The following is a 7,488-nucleotide window of genomic DNA, read 5'->3' on the forward strand; positions in this document are numbered from 1 at the left end:
CAAGCAACGCCATGCGATTAAAACATCAAAATATGACCCAACCTCTTCTAGGGTATTAATGACCATTTTTGGCCAACCCATGGAAGAACATATTCAAGGACACCCCTACTTAGATCACATCCTTACCGAGGAGGAGCTGCACATTGCTAGTTGCATGGACTCATGTGACTTCTTACTCAATGTCCTTACTTACATCACCCAACTTGGCATCAGACCTTTCAACATGGACTAGTATGCTCACATGGAATATAATCCAAACTTCTATGCTTGGCTCATGCAAAATTAAAGCACTATACCCATACACAGTGTGTCTTTTACACTCTAGCCTTCAATCCTAGGAAGGATTCTTCTCAATTCCAAGGGGAAGGGGGTAAGGGTAAGGCAAAGGTAAGGGTAAGGTAAATCAAACCAAACACACAAGGAAAAAAATAAATAAAAGGCACATGTTGGTAGGATGGAACAACTCATGACTGCAGAAAAGGTCAATAAAGTTTGAAATCTACAGACTAATTGGAAGAAAAGTTGATTTCTACACTCAAGCAATTCAATTCAGCAAATATGTAATTGTTCCCTTTTGTTTGTGATTATTCTGAATAACACTAATGGCAAATATGGTTTCATGATAGGCCAAGAAAAGGCTAGCAAATTTTCTTTTTCAGAAGAAGAATAAGAAAAATGTGGTCTTTCAGTGGAAATGTGAGCCTTCAACCAGTTTAAGTTCTGGCATATCTTCAACCTAGAAGATGTGGCCATTGAAGAATGGGCTGTGAGGAAAATCATTGAGCAATGCAATCTATAGAAATACATGGAAGAAGTAGGTCAGGGGGTAGACTACATCCACTGTGCAGAGTTCTTGAGGACTTTCCACAGGAACCACGACACCATAACTGTGCAAGCATGAGGAAGAGGAAACTCATCAAGTGCAGATTGAATTGACCCTGGAGCTAGTGGAAAAGGCATTGTGCTTGGCAAACAAAGTAGAGAGGAAGCCAAAGAGAGATGTATATGCCTTGCTAGGAATGGACAAGGTAAAGGTCCACACCAATGATAGCATCAGCTTGGAAGATATTCCGGATCCTAATGTCCAACTCCAAGCTAAGATGGTGCATGCGTTGTTTTCTAGTCAGAGGTACAACACCATCATGAGCCGCATTAATGTCCCCTACTAGAGAGCATTGTAGCACGGTCGCTAGATGAAGTGAACCTCAATGGTTTTGTGAGGAAAACCACCATTGAAACCTCGGCAAAGGCTTTGGCAATGAGAGGATAGCCTGCCGGAGGAGAATCTCTTGCCACCAAGGCCAAAGGAAAAGCTTCATCTTCAAAGGCCTTAGGGCAAGGGCAGGAAGAAGCAGGAGAAGGAGTGGATGAAACACCAAGCAGGTCACCACCTCACTAGTAGGAACATGAGGGGCAGTCTAATGAAAGGAAACTAAGTGAGGAAGAAGAAAACAAGGAACAGGAAGACTAGAATAGATGGGGAAAGGCTAAGAAGATGGAGAAGAAAAGTGCACTAAAAAAACAGGAAGAGGAGAGGAGGAAATAAGAAAAGGCAGACTTGCAAAAGGTTCGCAGGGAGTCCAAAAAGGCCAAGGAGAAAAGAGAGAAAGAGGAGGAGGAGGAATTGAGAAAAGGAGGAGGAAGACATGGCCCTCGTGCAGGTCCATTGAGCAGCAGTCCAGGTAGGACACCGAGCCAAAACCCACAAGCCTAGTCAGAGACAAAGTGTCAAGCTCAAGCACCCATGTGCCAGATTTCGTGCCACCTATAGTGTGAGAAGGCAAGGGCAAGGCTCCAATCACCCCCATTCCCACTCTCTTGATGCTCGCCACCACCACGGCCATGTCCACACCTAGCTCTATGACCCAAGTGGATGCCAACAACTTAATGGCTCGGTCTAGTACTTCATGAATAAAGAAATGGGCCAAGAGCATGAGAAGGAACCCCTCTGGTAGGAACCAAAATGCCAGCTACGGCAGACACCAAGTCGAGGCAAGACCCTAAGAGGAAAAAGGTGGCAAGCTCCACAACCTCTGTCCCCGCAATGGAGAGGCCACCCAAAGAATACGACGAGTATGTCAAGGAGCTTCTCTCTCAATTAGAGAAAGACAAGGAGGAGAAGAAAATTATGGTAGCAGAGCTCAAAGCCGAAAAAGAGGCCATGGTTGCATCCCAGTTGGAGAAAACATGCCAAATAGCCATGGCCCAAAGGGAAGTTCATGAGCTAAAGGAGCAGCTACAAACCACGGAAGAGACAGAATGGAATGGCAAGTGTGACTGAATGAAGAAATTGAGGCCATACAACACCTACGTTGGCACAATGAAGAGATTGTAGCACACTACAAATATCTGCAAGCTGAAATGGAGAAAATCACTAAAGCCACAGAAGAAATGGAGGAGCTAAGGGAGGAAAGAGCTCGCATGTATGAAAGAGAGATGGAAAGATTAACCCAAGAATCTGCCTCGGCACACAAAGAGCAGCAAAAGCTAAAGAGAGAAATGGAAGATCAAGAACAAAGGCTGACAATGCTAGCTCAGAGGCAGGGGAAAGCCTCAGAGACATGGAAAGGAGAGTAGAAGAATGGGCTAACTAGAATGGACAAAGAGTTAAAGCCTTAGCATGCCGTCTTGCTCAAGTAGAAAAAGAAAAAGTACTTGCTGAAAGCAAAGTGGAGGCCACCCAAGTGAGCTTCCAAACCCAGCAACGCGCCTTCCTGTATACTCTATTGGACGTCACCCAGGCAGAGGAGGGAGAGTACATAGAGGCCATGAAAAGGAAATTGGCAATGGCTCGTAGAGCATTGAAAGTAGGACTACAGATGCCGCCACAACCTAGCGGAGTTGGCCCAATCCTGGAAGAGCAATGCCACTATCTCTTATTAGCAGGCCTAACCTCGTAGGAAGTGGACGCACTCAGGTTCATCGAAGAAAAGGAGCAAGAGCCAAGCTAGGAGAGGGAGGTGGATATGAACTTTGGAATAGGACCACATGAAGAAGGGATTGTCCCACCACCTCCTTCCCCATGCCCTGAAGAGCAGCAACACGCAGACACCTCTGTAGAAAGAAAGGTGGCACTAAGGGAAAGAAGAAAACAAATGGTGGAGGAGACAAGGAGAAAATGGAATGCCAAGGGAGTGAGGGCACCCCAGGCACCTATCCCACAATGCGAGGATGATGCCCCAACAAGTTTCCATGCCGACCTCATAACCTAGGAGAGGCAAGAAACGTCCATGAGCCCCTTCAACTTTAACTTCCAGTTCCCCACCACCTTGCGTAGGGTTTTGCCCATTAAGGTGGTGGAGGATGTGATTAATGTCGGAAGCAGGCTCAAAAAAAAAGATTGGAGGAGAGAGAGAAAACCCCACATCATGGGACATTGAAGATGCCGAATTTTGGCAAAATAAGGTTTTTGAAGTGCCAAGGTCTGTGCCTGGCTATGAATATCAACCTTTAATGGAGAAGAAGGATCTGTGATGCCAACCTAGACACTTGGATGGCCTTTTGCAACACTCAACCCTTCGAGAAGAATGGCCCAACCTTTATGCCCTACCCTCAAAGGATGTGAGTGGATTTTGACTCCAGTGTCCACGACTACTACAATTTCCCTATAATGTATAATCCTCATTGTGCTACATATGAAGATGCCCTTATCTTCACATCAGAGAACTTGTATGATATCCTAATCCACTTCACCAAAGAATTCTCTTCATGCCCTGATCCCACCTTTATTACTACTTGTAATTACCTTAGACTTCTTAGGATACTCCTTAGGCAAGACCCCACCCCACAGGAGTGCGGTCTCCCAGTACTCCATTTTGATCCTAACACTATAGATAGTTGCGCGATGGCTCGACTAATGATGCGAGCTGCTCTATTACCTTCATTTTACTTAGCTCTTCTAGATTATATTAATGATAGTTGCTTCACCCGCTACAATCATCCATTCCTCTCCAACACCACCCTTCAGGTCCACCTAAACCTCAAGGGGTACCTCCAAAGCCGCCAATTCCTTAATAAATCTATTAAGCCCCCTTCTCCACCTCACTCCGATGACGAAGCCTAACTTCTATCACAACTTTGTAACTCATACCAAAAAAAAAGGAGAAAATAAAAGCAAAATAAAAATAAAAATAAAAAAGAGAAAGAAAAGAATAAGAAGAAAAAGAAAGATAATGAGGTACAAAGCAAAAGGGCCATCACAGAACATGGAAACGAAAAGAGATATTACACGTAGACACAGCAGGATGCATAAGGGTCACAGTCATTGTACCTAGGGGTTCTTAAGTTAGGAGTGTCTGGTGGCCTTGGTCAGCCCTAACCCCCTAGCCCTTTTTGACTCCCCACTACACATGCTTAGGGCACATCAAGGACAGGACATACCGAGGAAGGTAATTCTTGCCTATGGTTAGACCCATCACCCTAAGCCCCCTACACCAGACCTCCCTTATGCACAAACTGGGTCCTCAAGTGTGGGATGCCATCGAGGGCCCAAGGTTAGACCCATCTCCCAGTTCCACTAGCATGTGCTCCCTACACTCCATGGTAAAGTAGAGACACCCCCAAGTAGTGCACCTTCTTTTCTTTCTAGATACAAACAAAGGCCTCAACCATCGACTTTGGCGGCCCCATCATGCATGCAATATGCCCCCGACCCCCACCACCTTAATCGGGTGATTAATTTCTTCCCAAGCTCACTTCCTCTATAGCCCCATCACACCATCGACTCACACATCCGCCCTTTCTCATCAAACCCTCATCAACTCAAAATCGCAATGTCTTAGGACTAGCAACCACCTACAATAGGGGTCATTTTGTGAGGCAACATTCCCATGAAGGCAAACCGAGGCACAAGAAAATCGAGGCAGTCACACAGAGGACCAAATGAGGGATCCGTCCAACTTTATCTTCAATTTCAAAGATCAATCTGCACATCTGCCTCTCTCCATGCAAGAATCCATCCAACTTTATCTTCAATTTCAAAGATGGATCCACACATCTACCCCTCTCCACGCAAGGATCCGTCCAACATGATATTCAATTTCAAAGACATAAATTCCTTCAACACACCCTTTATCAAGGCTTGTATACAAACTCAAAAAGCCATCTAGTTACACACATCACCCCTTCCAACCACTCCGCATCAGTGCCATTGGATTGGCACTTGTCTAGGAGGGGGGTAATGCTAACCCTCAGATGAAAATTGTGGAAAATTTGGAAAATATAAAGAAAAAGACAAGGCCAAGGAAAAAGTGAGACGGGAGAGGAAGGCCCGTCAAGAAAAATATGGAAATACAAGAAGCATAGAAAAATCCTAAATCAAGGAGAAATGTGCACAAGAATAAGTGCAAGTTAATACTTTTGTAAAAGATCACAAGGTGCATCATGATTTATTTTGAGAACGCCGGCCCTGCAAATTGTAAAGGTAGCTGGGTGGTAGGAAGGAAGCTAGGAAGATAGGAGACAATGGAAAAAAGGGCCTAGGCCACATCCAGCCATGTAAAAATGGGATGGATGCCCATAGGATTTTAGGGCATGTATATAAAGTTCAAAAAGTGAATGAGAGCTCATTCTTTTGGTGTGTGGCAATGTGGACTCCTCTTCTTCTCTTCTTCTCTTCTCTTGCTTGCTTGCTTGTGAGTGCTTGAGGGAGGGAGTGTGAGTGGGTGAGGGAGTGAATGAGTGTGAAAGGGTGAGGGATCTTGGAGGTGAAGCCCTCCACCATCTCATGTCTTCTTCTTCTCTTCTCTTCTCTTGTCTCACGTGTGGCTATAGTGGATGGAGCTTGGAGGAAGAGGATTGAGGATGCTTGAGCTTGCATCAAGAATCGTGGAGCTACCTGTGTGTTTGAGAGAGGTGACAACTCAATCGGGCATTAAGGTAAGCTCATTACACTCGTAGGGAGGGATAGTGCGTCAGCTATGTGAGAGGTAGCCATTGGTGCTCGCTTGAAATGCTTGAACAATAAGCGGTCCGTGGGTCTTGGCAGTTGAGCTTGAGCTCACCTCCACAAATTTCTTGATGTTTTCCTCTCAATGGAGAGGATGAGGCCATTTGTACAAAATAGCAACTCAAAACTAAGAGAAGATAGAAGATAAACCACTACTCAGTATGATGCATATATCAATATCCAAATGTTATGAAAATCACTATGTATAGTTAAAACATTGTATTACTATATCAATACTTCTTTATGGATATTACAGCATAATAGCATCCAACTATTTTTAGCAGTACATCAATAGATTGATCTCCCTGAAACCTTTGTGGTACATCAAATAACAATGTTCTTGCTCCTTCACAAGCAAACATGCATGGACAATATGATAATACATCTAGCTCAAGAATTGCTACAGTATATACAATCAAGGTTTGAAAAAGGGATAGCTCTCATAGAAGAGGACGGCACCCTAGCATATATATCTCAAATCCCACTCCAAACAGATGATCAAACTACTACTGTAGTAACATGTTGCACACAATAACTACAACCTGAAACATTAAAAAAGGGAGCAAATTTAGCACTTATGGGCTTATTGAAGAATTTTTCAATCTCTTAATATACATAAAATCTCATCCAAAATAGAGATAGTGAAGAATTTTGCTAAGAGCATTGGTAGGAGACTTTCACTTACTTTGTTACCAGTTGATGCAGCTACAAGGAGACAATGGACATTACACATAGATGGAAATAGGTGGAAGAAAATGATTTTTTTATGATGCCTAGTGATTCGATAGCAATAATTCAAAAATTTTATTAGATAGTTAAGGAAAAAATCAATAAGCCTTTGCAAGTAGGATTCATAAAGCCAAGAGCAAGGTTACATGGCTTTTACCCATAGTGTTTGTACCAAAGAAGAATGGGAAGATAAAAGTTTGTGTGGGATAAAGAAAGCTTAATTAAAATTCTCATTGGGGATTGAAGGCCTCCTATTCCTAGCCACCTATATTTTCCTATACTTATTTTCCACATACTTATATACTGCAATCGGTGGCTACTCATCACTTTTGTCACTTTATTCTTTATTATTTACGTGTCAATAGAATATGGGAAGTCATGTCACACATTGTGACTATTGGAGTTCTTACATACCATAATTATCTCTCTTGGTTGAACCTCCATAGCTCTTTCTTATCTCTTTCTTCCACCCATGCTTCCACTCGTGCTCCACCTTTCAACTGGTATCAAAGTGGGCTCTCCCAACCCCACATTCTCCAGGTATGCATTGACCTTCATTTTTCTCCAACTTGTTCTAAGGTTGGTTGGGGCCTTCTAGGGATTTTTTGAGCATTTCCAAGTGCCCCATTGTAGCCTTTTACCTCAACCCAATCATCAATAGCAAAGCCAAGAGCGGTCCATGAGATTGTGCTTGTTGTCCCTACCCATATTTCTAACATAGAAAACCACCTCCAATCATGCTTTTTTCCTTGATACGTGGGTAGACATTTGGTCATTTTCAAACATGTAAAGCTTGAACTTGAGTGCTATTT

The sequence above is a fragment of the Lygodium microphyllum genome, chromosome 17 (genome assembly GCF_053477565.2).
Source record: "Lygodium microphyllum isolate KBCC chromosome 17, Lygodium_microphyllum_v1.1.10, whole genome shotgun sequence".
Taxonomy (NCBI): Eukaryota; Viridiplantae; Streptophyta; class Polypodiopsida; order Schizaeales; family Lygodiaceae; genus Lygodium; species Lygodium microphyllum.